We start from the raw sequence: 16,794 nt of genomic DNA, 5'->3' as shown, positions 1-16,794 counted from the left end.
GACTCATCAGACCAAAGGATAGATTTCTACTAGTCTAATGTCCATTGCGCATGTTTCTTGGCCAAAGCAAGTCTCTTATTATTATTAGTGTCCTTTAGGAGTGGTTTCTTTGCAGCAATTCGACCACGAAGGCTTGATTTTTAAGTTAAAAAAAAAGACATCTCCTCGCGGGGCACTGCTAGGTTGGTACACAATAGGCAGAGCTCGTGACTTCACGCTCCAGCCTTTTTAAATGTATATTTTTTCCATCATTTTATTTTTATTTTTTAATTTAAAAAAAAAAATTCTTGTTCATACCTGTGTTTTGTTTTGTTAGACATGTTAAATGTAGGGATGTAAATAGTTGATTGCTGATAATTTTGTACAACATACACATATTTATATTTTGTATCACACTCCAGACCGGACACTGGGGGCCTGGGTGAAATTCAGAGATTCTGTCAGCTCTGGCCTGAATTTGTCAGAGACTCATTTGGTGTTTCGTTTGAAATATTTATGCTTTCAGTTTTGATCAATTACGAAAACAACAATTAGACTAACACAATGTCCGACCTTTGTTGTTCTTCCACTGGCAATGTTTCATTGATGCTGTTTAGTGTTCACGATGTCTCGTAACATTCGCGTCACAGTCTGCTTCGCACGCATTATGCATGAAATTGTTCTGCTCAACGTGGTTTCATCCAGCTAAACTACTAGTTGATGGAGAGGCGAGGGAGTTCGGTTTGATAGAATGTAGTCATAACTTTGGTGACTTGAGACGTGTAAGTATAGCCTAGCCTAACACATTTTGTTCTACGATACGAAACCACTTCAATACTGCCTCACTATTTTGCATTATTGCTTGGGGAAACATTTGGCAATTGTCTTCGAAGAACGTACATTAGCAGGGAGAACATACATTAATATCAGCTAGCATAGGCCTACATTCTCTTGCATTCATCCACCTTCATTAGCCCCTTTCATTTGGGGATTTTGTTTGACTTGTGTCTAGAGGATACAATCCTCTAGCTTTGTGTGCACAACTCAGAAAAACAGTTATTTGACAATCCCTTGAAAATTGCACTGAGACACCACCCACCACATTAAAGGACAACTTTTTTTTTTTAAATGTTATAAATGTCATGTTAAAGTTCTAAAACAAACTACGTTTCCAGACGCTTTTTTTGCTTGTTGCTATTTTCACTTGGTGCTGAGAAATTTCCCCCACCAGCTATATACTTCCTCGTGCTCCTTCTGCGTTTGCAAAAACACTCAAATAGGCCTAAGTACTTTTTAGAAACGGCAACACATTCAGTATAGTGATGCAGGTCTTTAGATGCTGTACACATGAAATTGTGTCATTCTGAACAGTATCCCCAACATTCCATTTTGTTGCACTCAAATGATAGCCAACTTCTCCTTGTAGCCTGGGCAAACATTAGGAATGATACCATTTCATGTGTACCATGTCTAAAGACGTGCATCACCATACTGACAGTGTTGCCGTTTTTAAAAATATGTATTTGGAGCTTTTGTTCATGTTTTCTTTGCCCCTGCAATTGCAGAATGAGCATGAGAAAGTCTATCGCCTGTGGGGTAAGTTTCTCAAAACCAAGATAAATCACAAAACAAGTGTCTGGATACTTCTATAACATGCCATTTACATCCAAAATACAGATTTGGTTAAAACAATTAAACTTATCCGCTAATTCTCTACACAAAAGTGCCATTGGTGGGGATTTTCCCTTTGTAGAATGCAGTGAGTGGGCCCTCACACAGCATGGAAAGCCATTTAGTGGTAGGCCCTTTGTTGGTGGCCACCCATGTCTAGCTAGGGTTCCCTGGCCCGGCCTCCGCAGATGCGCTTTCCTCATCAGTGGCCTGCAGACAGCATAGACCAGCCTAGCCTACTACAGAGTCCAGGGATGCATCCCAAATGCCACCCAATTCCCTTTATAGTGCATGCACTACTTTTGACCAGAGCCCTATGGTCCCTGGTCAAAGTGGTGCACTTGTAAAGAATATGGTGCCATTTGGGATGCAGACAGTCCAGGGAAAATCCCCTTCCTCTCTCTTCCCGATCATATGGCCACTCTGCCTCGTCTTGATCCCTGAGAGGATGTGACATCTATTGATGGGGTCAAAGGTGAAGGAAATGGGGATCCCAGCTGAGAGCAGGTATAATCTATTACCACTCAGAGACAGATGCACTGTGTGGAAGAGAACTACTCGCGGAGCTCAGAGGAGATTTCCTCCTCTCCCTCTTTCCAGGGTGGGTGGAATGCTAGCGGAACTTTCTGTTATTGTTAACCATTGATGTATTTCAAATGGAGTGAGGAACAGCACAGACAGGTTTGTAGAAAAAGGGGGTTATTGTGTGGACGGAGGGGAAATGATTTGACTGCGAAGAGGTCTGACTTTGGTCACCACCTCATCGGCTGTCATTGCTTTTATTTTAGTGATGTTTTCTCTGTCATATTTCACAGAGAAACTCTTATCGTGGATGAGGGATGTCTGAGAAGACCGATGAATGGACTGTTGAGAGGAGAAGTTTGTGTCTCTTCATCTCAGTCTTCCCCGTTAACAGGGTTTAGCTATCCCTCAAGGTTAGTAGCCTACGGTATGCGTGTCAAACACTATACACATTTGGCTTTCTAATAATGACATTCCAAAAACAAGGAAAGGGGGATAAAGCATTAAACTGAAATGTGTCTTCTGCATTTAACCAAACCCCTCTGAATCAGAGAGGTGCGAGGGGCTGCCTTAATCGGCATCCACGTCATCAGTGCCTGGGGAACAGTGGATTAACTGCCTTGCTCAAAAGCAGAACGACAGATTTTTAACTTGTCAGCTCAGGGAATCAATCCAGCAACCTTTCGGTTACTGGCCCAATACTCCTACCCGTCAGGCTACCTGCCACCCAACAAACGATGAAGACAGACATTATCTTCACTCTTGAGACACAATTGATGTACCGTTAGTCCAAACAAACCTACAGTAAAGCACACACATCCTGAAGGAAATGATGATGTTATATTATTCACATAGATATTACACCACGTAGCATTGTTCTTTCCCAAGCTTTAAGTGAAGTACAAATACTCAAGCACATTTCAAGTAAAATGATTGCCTTCCCTGGAAATGACACACTTAAAACTGGTCTATGAGAAGGGAGTTTGTATGACTGCCTTTATTCAACAAGGGAACTGTCTCTAATAGAATAAATGGTGTAATAACTCTCCCGCTGAGGAAGCTTCTATAAAAAAAATGTTTTTTACATTTATGAACGGACTATTGTAAATCAACAATTAATTTATTCTCAACAAAAAAATGTACGCAACATGCAACAATTTCAACCATTTTACTGAGTTATAGTTCGTATAAGGAAATCAGTCAATTTAAATGAATAGATTAGGCCCTTAATCTATGGATTTCACATGACTGAGCAGGGGCACAGCCATGGATGGGCCTGGGAGGGTTTAGGCCCACCCACTTGGGAGCCAGGGCTTTATTACATACTCCTCAATTTCATCAGTTGTCTGGGTGGCTGGTCTCAGACGATCCCGCAGGTGAAGAAGCTGGATGTGGAGGTCCTGGGCTGGTGTGGTTACACGTGGTCTGCGGTTGTGAGGCCTATTGAACGTACTGCCAAATTCTCTAAAACAACATTGGAGGTGGCTTATGGTAGAGAAATGAACATTAAATTATCAGGCAACAGCTCGTGGACATTCCTGCAGTCAGCATGCCATTTGCACACGCCCTCAAAACTGCACATTTTATGGTTGCCTATTATTGTCCCTAGAACAAGGTGCACCTGTGTAATGATCAAGCTGATTAATCTGCTTCTTTTTATGCCACATCTGTCAGGTGGATGGATTATATTGGCAAAGGAGAAATGCTCACAGGGATATTAAAACATTTATGCACAAAAGTTGAGAGAAATAAGCTTTTTGTGCATATGAAACATTTCTGGGATCTTTTATTTCAGCGCATGAAACATGGGACCAACACTTTACATGTTGCATTTATATATTTTTTCCATATACTATGGTTAAAGAGGAGACATGGAGAGTAGTAGGAGGTGCTCAACCAATGTGAGACGAGATGCAATCAAAATTCATCAGAGCCTTTTGAGGGAAAATGCTCAACTCTCGCTCACAATAAAAAAAATTGATACTTTATTATTCTGATTGACATTAAAATGGTGATGTTTCAGACTTCAGAATTAAATAGAGCTCTAATTCAGGTTAGTGTCAGCTTGTTGAAGTAATAATTCGGGATTACCCATAGACCCATGCAGACTCATGCCCCCTGTTAATACACAAAATCATTGAGGAGTAAATATTTAGTCTCTGGGACCCCTATTGCCTTTTGTGTGTTGATTATCTTCAGAGTCATTGATGTGAAAACCTAGCAGTGACTTATTGGCAGATGCAGAGCCAGGCCAGGGCAACCTGTCTCTCTTCGTTGGTGTTGTGTGCTTATTTGCTCCATTTAGAATGGTTTTGCCATTGTGCTGTAGGATAGGATTGTATTGTGAATACACTGTGAAATGTATTTTTCAGTTTTGAACTAAAAACACCAGGTGGCGCTATGCACTCAAATACAACTCTCCTTAGGTCTTGCTGCTTTACATAGTTATTTTATTCAGGGTGTTTTCACATATAGTCCTCTTTAAAACTGATCTCCGTCCTCTTTAGCCTCTTTCGCCAGTTCACTTCACCTATTTTGTGGTCCGAGTCCTCTTTGCATTCACATTACTATGTTTAGAAAGGAACCAAGATATTTGTCTAACATTCACTCAGTGCACTGTGGGATTTACAAAGTGCAGGACAAGCCATTCCATCAGAATATGTTATCAAATAAAAAAATCTAATGTTATTTGTCACATGCACCAAATACAACAGTGAAATGATTACTTACAAGCCCTTAACCTACATTGCAGTTCAAGAAATAGAGTTAAAATATTTACTAAATAAACAAAAGTCTTAAAAAATGTAATAAAGTTAAACAAGAAAATGACAAAACAATAAGGAGGCTACTGTATATACAGGGGGTACCGGTACTGAGTCAATGTGTGGGGGTACAGGTTAGTCGAGATCATTTGTAAAGTGACAATGGATAGATGATAAACAGCGAGGGGGGGGGGACAATGTACATTTTCCGGCTGGCTATTTGATTAATTGTTCAGCAGTCTTATGGTTTGGGGGTAGAAGCTGTTAAGGAGCCTTTTGGTCCTAGACCTGGCACTCCAGTACTGCTTGCCGTGTGGTAGCAGAGAGAACAGTCTATGACTTGGGTGACTGGGGTCTTTTTTTGGCCTTCCTCTGACATGTCCTGGATGTCAGGAAGCTTGGCCCCAGTGATGTACTGGGGCTTATGCGCTACCCTCTGTAGCGCATTATGGTCAGATGCCGAACAGTTGCCATACCAGGTGATGATGCAACCGGTCAGGATGCTCTCGATGGTGCAGCTGTAGAACTTCTTGAGTATCTGGAGACCAGAAAATACCAACATATTTCAAACAGACCACCATAGTCCCTGTGCCCAAGAACACTAAGGTAACCTGCCTAAATAACTACTGACTACTGACCCGTAGCACTCATGTCTGTAGCCATGAAGTGCTTTGAAAGGCTGGTCATGGCTCACATCAACACCATTATCCCAGAAACCCTAGACCCACTCCAATTTGCATACCGACCCAACAGAATCAAGGATGATGCAATCTCTATTGCACTCCACACACTCCACACTGCCCTTTCCCACCTGGACAAAAGGAACACCTATGTGAGAATGCTATTCATTGACTATAGCTCAACGCCATAGTGCCCTCAAAGTTCATCACTAAGCTAAGGACCCTGGGACTAAACACCTCCCTCTGCAACTGGATCCTGGACTTCCTGACGGGCCGCCCCCAGGTGGTAAGAGTAGGTAACTCCCTCACGACGCCAGGACAGCGGAGTCAATCACCACCTTCCGGAGACACCTGAAACCCCACCTCTTTAAGGAATACCTAGGATAGGATAAAGTAATCCTTCTCACCCCCCCCCCTTAAAAGACCTAGATGCACTATTGTAAAGTGGCTGTTCCACTGGATGTCATAAGGTGAAAGCACCAATTTGTAAGTCGCTCTGGATAAGAGCGTCTGCTAAATGACTTAAATGTAATGTAAATGTAACAACACATCCGCCACACTGATCCTCAACACGGGGGCCCCTCATGGGTGCGTGCTCAGTCCCCTCCTGTACTCCCTGTTCACTCATGACTGCATGGCCAGGCATGACTCCAACACCATCATCAAGTTTGCCGATGACGCAACAGTGGTAGGGCTGATCACCAACAATGTTGAGATAGCCTATAGGGAGAAGGTCAGAGACCAGGCTGTGTGGTGCCAGGACAACAACCTCTCCCTCAATGTGATCTTGACAAAGGAGATGATTGTGGACTACAGGAAAAGGAGGACCGAGCACACCCCCATTCTCATCGACCGGGCTGTAGTGGAGCAGGTTGAGAGCTTCAAGTTCCTTTGTGTCCACATCCCCAACAAATTATCATGGTCCAAACACACTAAGACAGTTGTGAAGAGGGCATGACAAAGCCTATTCTAGATTTGGCATGGGTCCTCAGATTCTCAAAAGGTTCTACAGCTGCACCATCGAGAATATCTTGACTTGTATCAATGCCTGGTATGGCAACTGCTCGGCCTCCGACCGCAAGGCACTACAGAGGGTAGTGCGTATGGCCCAGTGCATCATTATTGCATCTGCCAATAAGCCACTGCTAAGTTTTTACATCAATATTTCATGACTCTGAAGATAATCCACACACAAAAGGCCCTAAAAATTTCTCTCTGCTACCGCACAGCAAGCTGTAATGGAGCGCCAAGTCTAGGTCCAAAAGGCTATTTAACAGCTTCTACCCCCTAGCCATAAGACTCCTGAACAGCTAATCAAAGAGCTACCCAGACCCCTCTTTTACGCTGCTGCTACTCTCTGTTTATTATCTGTACATGGTCACTTTAACTCTACCTACATGTACATATTACCTCAATTATCTGAACTAACTGGTCCCCCCCCCCACATTGACTCTGTACTGGTAAACCCTGTATATAGCCTCCACATTGACTCTGTACTGGTAAACCCTGTATATAGCCTCCACATTGACTCTGTACTGGTAAACCCTGTATATAGCCTCCACATTGACTCTGTACTGGTAAACCCTGTATATAGCCTCCACATTGACTCTGTACTGGTAAACCCTGTATATAGCCTCCACATTGACTCTGTACTGGTAAACCCTGTATATAGCCTCCACATTGACTCTGTACTGGTAAACCCTGTATATAGCCTCCACATTGACTCTGTACTGGTAAACCCTGTATATAGCCTCCACATTGACTCTGTACTGGTAAACCCTGTATATAGCCTCCACATTGACTCTGTACTGGTAAACCCTGTATATAGCCTCCACATTGACTCTGTACTGGTAAACCCTGTATATAGCCTCCACATTGACTCTGTACTGGTAAACCCTGTATATAGCCTCCACATTGACTCTGTACTGGTAAACCCTGTATATAGTCTCCACATTGACTCTGTACTGGTAAACCCTGTATATAGTCTCCACATTGACTCTGTACTGGTAAACCCTGTATATAGCCTCCACATTGACTCTGTACTGGTAAACCCTGTATATAGCCTCCACATTGACTCTGTACTGGTAAACCCTGTATATAGCCTCCACATTGACTCTGTACCGATACACCCTGTATATAGCCTCCACATTGACTCTGTACTGGTAAACCCTGTATATAGCCTCCACATTGACTCTGTACTGGTAAACCCTGTATATAGCCTCCACATTGACTCTGTACTGGTAAACCCTGTATATAGCCTCCACATTGACTCTGTACTGGTAAACCCTGTATATAGCCTCCACATTGACTCTGTCTGTACCCTGTATATAGCCTCCACCCTCTGTATATAGCCTCCACATTGACTCTGTACTGGTAAACCCTGTATATAGCCTCCACATTGACTCTGTACTGGTAAACCCTGTATATAGCCTCCACATTGACTCTGTACTGGTAAACCCTGTATATAGTCTCCACATTGACTCTGTACTGGTAAACCCTGTATATAGCCTCCACATTGACTCTGTACTGGTAAACCCTGTATATAGCCTCCACATTGACTCTGTACTGGTAAACCCTGTATATAGCCTCCACATTGACTCTGTACTGGTAAACCCTGTATATAGCCTCCACATTGACTCTGTACTGGTAAACCCTGTATATAGCCTCCACATTGACTCTGTACTGGTAAACCCTGTATATAGTCTCCACATTGACTCTGTACTGGTAAACCCTGTATATAGTAAACCCTCCACATTGACTCTGTACTGGTAAACCCTGTATATAGCCTCCACATTGACTCTGTACTGGTAAACCCTGTATATAGCCTCCACATTGACTCTGTACTGGTAAACCCTGTATATAGCCTCCACATTGACTCTGTACTGGTAAACCCTGTATATAGCCTCCACATTGACTCTGTACTGGTAAACCCTGTATATAGCCTCCACATTGACTCTGTACTGGTAAACCCTGTATATAGCCTCCACATTGACTCTGTACTGGTAAACCCTGTATATAGCCTCCACATTGACTCTGTACTGGTAAACCCTGTATATAGCCTCCACATTGACTCTGTACTGGTAAACCCTGTATATAGCCTCCACATTGACTCTGTACTGGTAAACCCTGTATATAGCCTCCACATTGACTCTGTACTGGTAAACCCTGTATATAGCCTCCACATTGACTCTGTACTGGTAAACCCTGTATATAGCCTCCACATTGACTCTGTACTGGTAAACCCTGTATATAGCCTCCACATTGACTCTGTACTGGTAAACCCTGTATATAGCCTCCACATTGACTCTGTACTGGTAAACCCTGTATATAGCCTCCACATTGACTCTGTACTGGTAAACCCTGTATATAGCCTCCACATTGACTCTGTACTGGTAAACCCTGTATATAGCCTCCACATTGACTCTGTACTGGTAAACCCTGTATATAGCCTCCACATTGACTCTGTACTGGTAAACCCTGTATATAGCCTCCACATTGACTCTGTACTGGTAAACCCTGTATATAGCCTCCACATTGACTCTGTACTGGTAAACCCTGTATATAGCCTCCACATTGACTCTGTACTGGTAAACCCTGTATATAGCCTCCACATTGACTCTGTACTGGTAAACCCTGTATATAGCCTCCACATTGACTCTGTACTGGTAAACCCTGTATATAGCCTCCACATTGACTCTGTACTGGTAAACCCTGTATATAGCCTCCACATTGACTCTGTACTGGTAAACCCTGTATATAGCCTCCACATTGACTCTGTACTGGTAAACCCTGTATATAGCCTCCACATTGACTCTGTACTGGTAAACCCTGTATATAGCCTCCACATTGACTCTGTACTGGTAAACCCTGTATATAGCCTCCACATTGACTCTGTACTGGTAAACCCTGTATATAGCCTCCACATTGACTCTGTACTGGTAAACCCTGTATATAGCCTCCACATTGACTCTGTACTGGTAAACCCTGTATATAGCCTCCATTGACTCTGTACTGGTAAACCCTGCCTCCACATTGACTCTGTACTGGTAAACCCTGTATATAGCCTCCACATTGACTCTGTACTGGTAAACCCTGTATATAGCCTCCACATTGACTCTGTACTGGTAAACCCTGTATATAGCCTCCACATTGACTCTGTACTGGTAAACCCTGTATATAGCCTCCACATTGACTCTGTACTGGTAAACCCTGTATATAGCCTCCACATTGACTCTGTACTGGTAAACCCTGTATATAGCCTCCACATTGACTCTGTACTGGTAAACCCTGTATATAGTCTCCACATTGACTCTGTACTGGTAAACCCTGTATATAGCCTCCACATTGACTCTGTACTGGTAAACCCTGTATATAGCCTCCACATTGACTCTGTACTGGTAAACCCTGTATATAGCCTCCACATTGACTCTGTACTGGTAAACCCTGTATATAGCCTCCACATTGACTCTGTACTGGTAAACCCTGTATATAGCCTCCACATTGACTCTGTACTGGTAAACCCTGTATATAGCCTCCACATTGACTCTGTACTGGTAAACCCTGTATATAGCCTCCACATTGACTCTGTACTGGTAAACCCTGTATATAGCCTCCACATTGACTCTGTACTGGTAAACCCTGTATATAGCCTCCACATTGACTCTGTACTGGTAAACCCTGTATATAGCCTCCACATTGACTCTGTACTGGTAAACCCTGTATATAGCCTCCACATTGACTCTGTACTGGTAAACCCTGTATATAGCCTCCACATTGACTCTGTACTGGTAAACCCTGTATATAGCCTCCACATTGACTCTGTACTGGTAAACCCTGTATATAGCCTCCACATTGACTCTGTACTGGTAAACCCTGTATATAGCCTCCACATTGACTCTGTACTGGTAAACCCTGTATATAGCCTCCACATTGACTCTGTACTGGTAAACCCTGTATATAGCCTCCACATTGACTCTGTACTGGTAAACCCTGTATATAGCCTCCACATTGACTCTGTACTGGTAAACCCTGTATATAGCCTCCACATTGACTCTGTACTGGTAAACCCTGTATATAGCCTCCACATTGACTCTGTACTGGTAAACCCTGTATATAGCCTCCACATTGACTCTGTACTGGTAAACCCTGTATATAGCCTCCACATTGACTCTGTACTGGTAAACCCTGTATATAGCCTCCACATTGACTCTGTACTGGTAAACCCTGTATATAGCCTCCACATTGACTCTGTACTGGTAAACCCTGTATATAGCCTCCACATTGACTCTGTATATAGCCTCCACATTGACTCTGTACTGGTAAACCCTGTATATAGCCTCCACATTGACTCTGTACTGGTAAACCCTGTATATAGCCTCCACATTGACTCTGTACTGGTAAACCCTGTATATAGCCTCCACATTGACTCTGTACTGGTAAACCCTGTATATAGCCTCCACATTGACTCTGTACTGGTAAACCCTGTATATAGCCTCCACATTGACTCTGTACTGGTAAACCCTGTATATAGCCTCCACATTGACTCTGTACTGGTAAACCCTGTATATAGCCTCCACATTGACTCTGTACTGGTAAACCCTGTATATAGCCTCCACATTGACTCTGTACTGGTAACTCTGTACTGGTAAACCCTGTATATAGCCTCCACATTGACTCTGTACTGGTAAACCCTGTATATAGCCTCCACATTGACTCTGACTCTGTACTGGTAAACCCTGTATATAGCCTCCACATTGACTCTGTACTGGTAAACCCTGTATATAGCCTCCACATTGACTCTGTACTGGTAAACCCTGTATATAGCCTCCACATTGACTCTGTACTGGTAAACCCTGTATATAGCCTCCACATTGACTCTGTACTGGTAAACCCTGTATATAGCCTCCACATTGACTCTGTACTGGTAAACCCTGTATATAGCCTCCACATTGACTCTGTACCCTGTATATAGCCTCCAAACCCTGTATATAGCCTCCACATTGACTCTGTACTGGTAAACCCTGTATATAGCCTCCACATTGACTCTGGTAAACTGGTAAACCCTGTATATAGCCTCCACATTGACTCTGTACTGGTAAACCCTGTATATAGCCTCCACATTGACTCTGTACTGGTAAACCCTGTATATAGCCTCCACATTGACTCTGTACTGGTAAACCCTGTATATAGCCTCCACATTGACTCTGTACTGTAAACCCTGTAAAGCCTCCCTGTATATAGCCTCCACATTGACTCTGTACTGGTAAACCCTGTATATAGCCTCCACATTGACTCTGTACTGGTAAACCCTGTATATAGCCTCCACATTGACTGGTAAACCCTGCCTCCACATTGACTCTGTACTGGTAAACCCTGTATATAGTCTCCACATTGACTCTGTACTGGTAAACCCTGTATATAGCCTCCACATTGACTCTGTACTGGTAAACCCTGTATATAGCCTCCACATTGACTCTGTACTGGTAAACCCTGTATATAGCCTCCACATTGACTCTGTACTGGTAAACCCTGTATATAGCCTCCACATTGACTCTGTACTGGTAAACCCTGTATATAGCCTCCACATTGACTCTCTGTACTGGTATAAACATTGACTCTGTATAAGCCTCCACATTGACTCTGTACTGGTAAACCCTAGCCTCCACATTGATATAAACCCTCCACATTGACTCTGTACTGGTAAACCCTGTATATAGCCTCCACATTGACTCTGTACTGGTAAACCCTGTATATAGCCTCCACATTGACTCTGTACTGGTAAACCCTGTATATAGCCTCCACATTGACTCTGTACTGGTAAACCCTGTATATAGCCTCCACATTGACTCTGTACTGGTAAACCCTGTATATAGCCTCCACATTGACTCTGGTAAACCCTGTATATAGCCTAAACCCTGTAACCCTGTATATAGCCTCCACATTGACTCTGTACTGGTAAACCCTGTATATAGCCTCCACATTGACTCTGTACTGGTAAACCCTGTATATAGCCTCCACATTGACTCTGTACTGGTAAACCCTGTATACTCTGTAGTAAACCCCTCCACATTGACTCTGTACTGGTAAACCCTGTATATAGCCTCCACATTGACTCTGTACTGTAAACCCTGTAAACCCTGTATATAGCCTCCACATTGACTCTGTACTGGTAAACCCTGTATATAGCCTCCACATTGACTCTGTACTGGTAAACCCTGTATATAGCCTCCACATTGACTCTGTACTGGTAAACCCTGTATATAGCCTCCACATTGACTCTGTACTGGTAAACCCTGTATATAGCCTCCACATTGACTCTGTACTGGTAAACCCTGTATATAGCCTCCACATTAAACCCTGTATATAGCCTCCACATTGACTCTGTACTGGTAAACCCTGTATATAGCCTCCACATTGACTCTGTACTGGTAAACCCTGTATATAGCCTCCACATTGACTCTGTACTGGTAAACCCTGTATATAGCCTCCACATTGACTCTGTACTGGTAAACCCTGTATATAGCCTCCACATTGACTCTGTACTGGTAAACCCTGTATATAGCCTCCACATTGACTCTGTACTGGTAAACCCTGTATATAGCCTCCACATTGACTCTGTACTGGTAAACCCTGTATATAGCCTCCACATTGACTCTGTACTGGTAAACCCTGTATATAGCCTCCACATTGACTCTGTACTGGTAAACCCTGTATATAGCCTCCACATTGACTCTGTACTGGTAAACCCTGTATATAGCCTCCACATTGATATAGCCTCCACATTGACTCTGTACTGGTAAACCCTGTATATAGCCTCCACATTGACTCTGTACTGGTAAACCCTGTATATAGCCTCCACATTGACTCTGTACTGGTAAACCCTGTATATAGCCTCCACATTGACTCTGTACTGGTAAACCCTGTATATAGCCTCCACATTGACTCTGTACTGGTAAACCCTGTATATAGCCTCCACATTGACTCTGTACTGGTAAACCCTGTATATAGCCTCCACATTGACTCTGTACTGGTAAACCCTGTATATAGCCTCCACATTGACTCTGTACTGGTAAACCCTGTATATAGCCTCCACATTGACTCTGTACTGGTAAACCCTGTATATAGCCTCCACATTGACTCTGTACTGGTAAACCCTGTATATAGCCTCCACATTGACTCTGTACTGGTAAACCCTGTATATAGCCTCCACATTGACTCTGTACTGGTAAACCCTGTATATAGCCTCCACATTGACTCTGTACTGGTAAACCCTGTATAGCCTATTGACTCTGTACTAAACCCTGTATATAGCCTCCACATTGACTCTGTCTGTAAACCCTGTATATAGTCCACATTGACTCCTGGTAAACCCTGTATATAGCCTCCACATTGACTCTGTACTGGTAAACCCTGTATATAGCCTCCACATTGACTCTGTACTGGTAAACCCTGTATATAGCCTCCACATTGACTCTGTACTGGTAAACCCTGTATATAGCCTCCACATTGACTCTGTACCCTGTATATAGTCCACAAACCCTGTATATAGCCTCCACATTGACTCTGTACTGGTAAACCCTGTATATAGCCTCCACATTGACTCTGTACTGGTAAACCCTGTATATAGCCTCCACATTGACTCTGTACTGGTAAACCCTGTATATAGCCTCCACATTGACTCTGTACTGGTAAACCCTGTATATAGCCTCCACATTGACTCTGTACTGGTAAACCCTGTATATAGCCTCCACATTGACTCTGTACTGGTAAACCCTGTATATAGCCTCCACATTGACTCTGTACTGGTAAACCCTGTATATAGCCTGTATATAGCCTCCACATTGACTCTGTACTGGTAAACCCTGTATATAGCCTCCACATTGACTCTGTACTGGTAAACCCTGTATATAGCCTCCACATTGACTCTGTACTGGTAAACCCTGTATATAGCCTCCACATTGACTCTGTACTGGTAAACCCTGTATATAGCCTCCACATTGACTCTGTACTGGTAAACCCTGTATATAGCCTCCACATTGACTCTGTACTGGTAAACCCTGTATATAGCCTCCACATTGACTCTGTACTGGTAAACCCTGTATATAGCCTCCACATTGACTCTGTACTGGTAAACCCTGTATATAGCCTCCACATTGACTCTGTACTGGTAAACCCTGTATATAGCCTCCACATTGACTCTGTACTGGTAAACCCTGTATATAGCCTCCACATTGACTCTGTACTGGTAAACCCTGTATATAGCCTCCACATTGACTCTGTACTGGTAAACCCTGTATATAGCCTCCACATTGACTCTGTACTGGTAAACCCTGTATATAGCCTCCACATTGACTCTACTGGTAAACCCTGTATATAGCCTCCACATTGACTCTGTACTGGTAAACCCTGTATATAGCCTCCACATTGACTCTCTGTAAACCCTGTAAAGCCTCCCATTGTATATAGCCTCCACTCCACATTGACTCTGTACTGGTAAACCCTGTATATAGCCTCCACATTGACTCTGTACTGGTAAACCCTGTATATAGCCTCCACATTGACTCTGTACTGGTAAACCCTGTATATAGCCTCCACATTGACTCTGTACTGGTAAACCCTGTATATAGCCTCCACATTGACTCTGTACTGGTAAACCCTGTATATAGCCTCCACATTGACTCTGTACTGGTAAACCCTGTATATAGCCTCCACATTGACTCTGTACTGGTAAACCCTGTATATAGCCTCCACATTGACTCTGTACTGGTAAACCCTGTATATAGCCTCCACATTGACTCTGTACTGGTAAACCCTGTATATAGCCTCCACATTGACTCTGTACTGGTAAACCCTGTATATAGCCTCCACATTGACTCTGTACTGGTAAACCCTGTATATAGCCTCCACATTGACTCTGTACTGGTAAACCCTGTATATAGCCTCCACATTGACTCTGTACTAAACCCTGTATATAGCCTCCACATTGACTCTGTACTGGTAAACCCTGTATATAGCCTCCACATTGACTCTGTACTGGTAAACCCTGTATATAGCCTCCACATTGACTCTGTACTGGTCTCCACATTGACTCTGTACTGGTAAACCCTGTATATAGCCTCCACATTGACTCTGTACTGGTAAACCCTGTATATAGCCTCCACATTGACTCTGTACTGGTAAACCCTGTATATAGCCTCCACATTGACTCTGTACTGGTAAACCCTGTATATAGCCTCCACATTGACTCTGTACTGGTAAACCCTGTATATAGCCTCCACATTGACTCTGTACTGGTAAACCCTGTATATAGCCTCCACATTGACTCTGTACTGGTAAACCCTGTATATAGCCTCCACATTGACTCTGTACTGGTAAACCCTGTATATAGCCTCCACATTGACTCTGACTAAACCCTGCCTCCACATTGACTCTGTACTGGTAAACCCTGTATATAGCCTCCACATTGACTCTGTACTGGTAAACCCTGTATATAGCCTCCACATTGACTCTGTACTGGTAAACCCTGTATATAGCCTCCACATTGACTCTGTACTGGTAAACCCTGTATATAGTCTCCACATTGACTCTGTACTGGTAAACCCTGTATATAGCCTCCACATTGACTCTGTACTGGTAAACCCTGTATATAGCCTCCACATTGACTCTGTACTGGTAAACCCTGTATATAGCCTCCACATTGACTCTGTACTGGTAAACCCTGTATATAGCCTCCACATTGACTCTGTACTGGTAAACCCTGTATATAGCCTCCACATTGACTCTGTACTGGTAAACCCTGTATATAGCCTCCACATTGACTCTGTACTGGTAAACCCTGTATATAGCCTCCACATTGACTCTGTACTGGTAAACCCTGTATATAGCCTCCACATTGACTCTGTACTGGTAAACCCTGTATATAGCCTCCACATTGACTCTGTACTGACTCTGTACTGGTAAACCCTGTATATAGCCTCCACATTGACTCTGTACTGGTAAACCCTGTATATAGCCTCCACATTGACTCTGTACTGGTAAACCCTGTATATAGCCTCCACATTGACTCTGTACTGGTAAACCCTGTATATAGCCTCCACATTGACTCTGTACTGGTAAACCCTGTATATAGCCTCCACATTGACTCTGTACTGGTAAACCCTGTATATAGCCTCCACATTGAC

Source organism: Oncorhynchus nerka, linkage group LG24, assembly GCF_034236695.1.
Source record: "Oncorhynchus nerka isolate Pitt River linkage group LG24, Oner_Uvic_2.0, whole genome shotgun sequence".
NCBI classification, from domain to species: Eukaryota; Metazoa; Chordata; class Actinopteri; order Salmoniformes; family Salmonidae; genus Oncorhynchus; species Oncorhynchus nerka.
Note: the sequence above shows the minus strand (reverse complement) of the source record.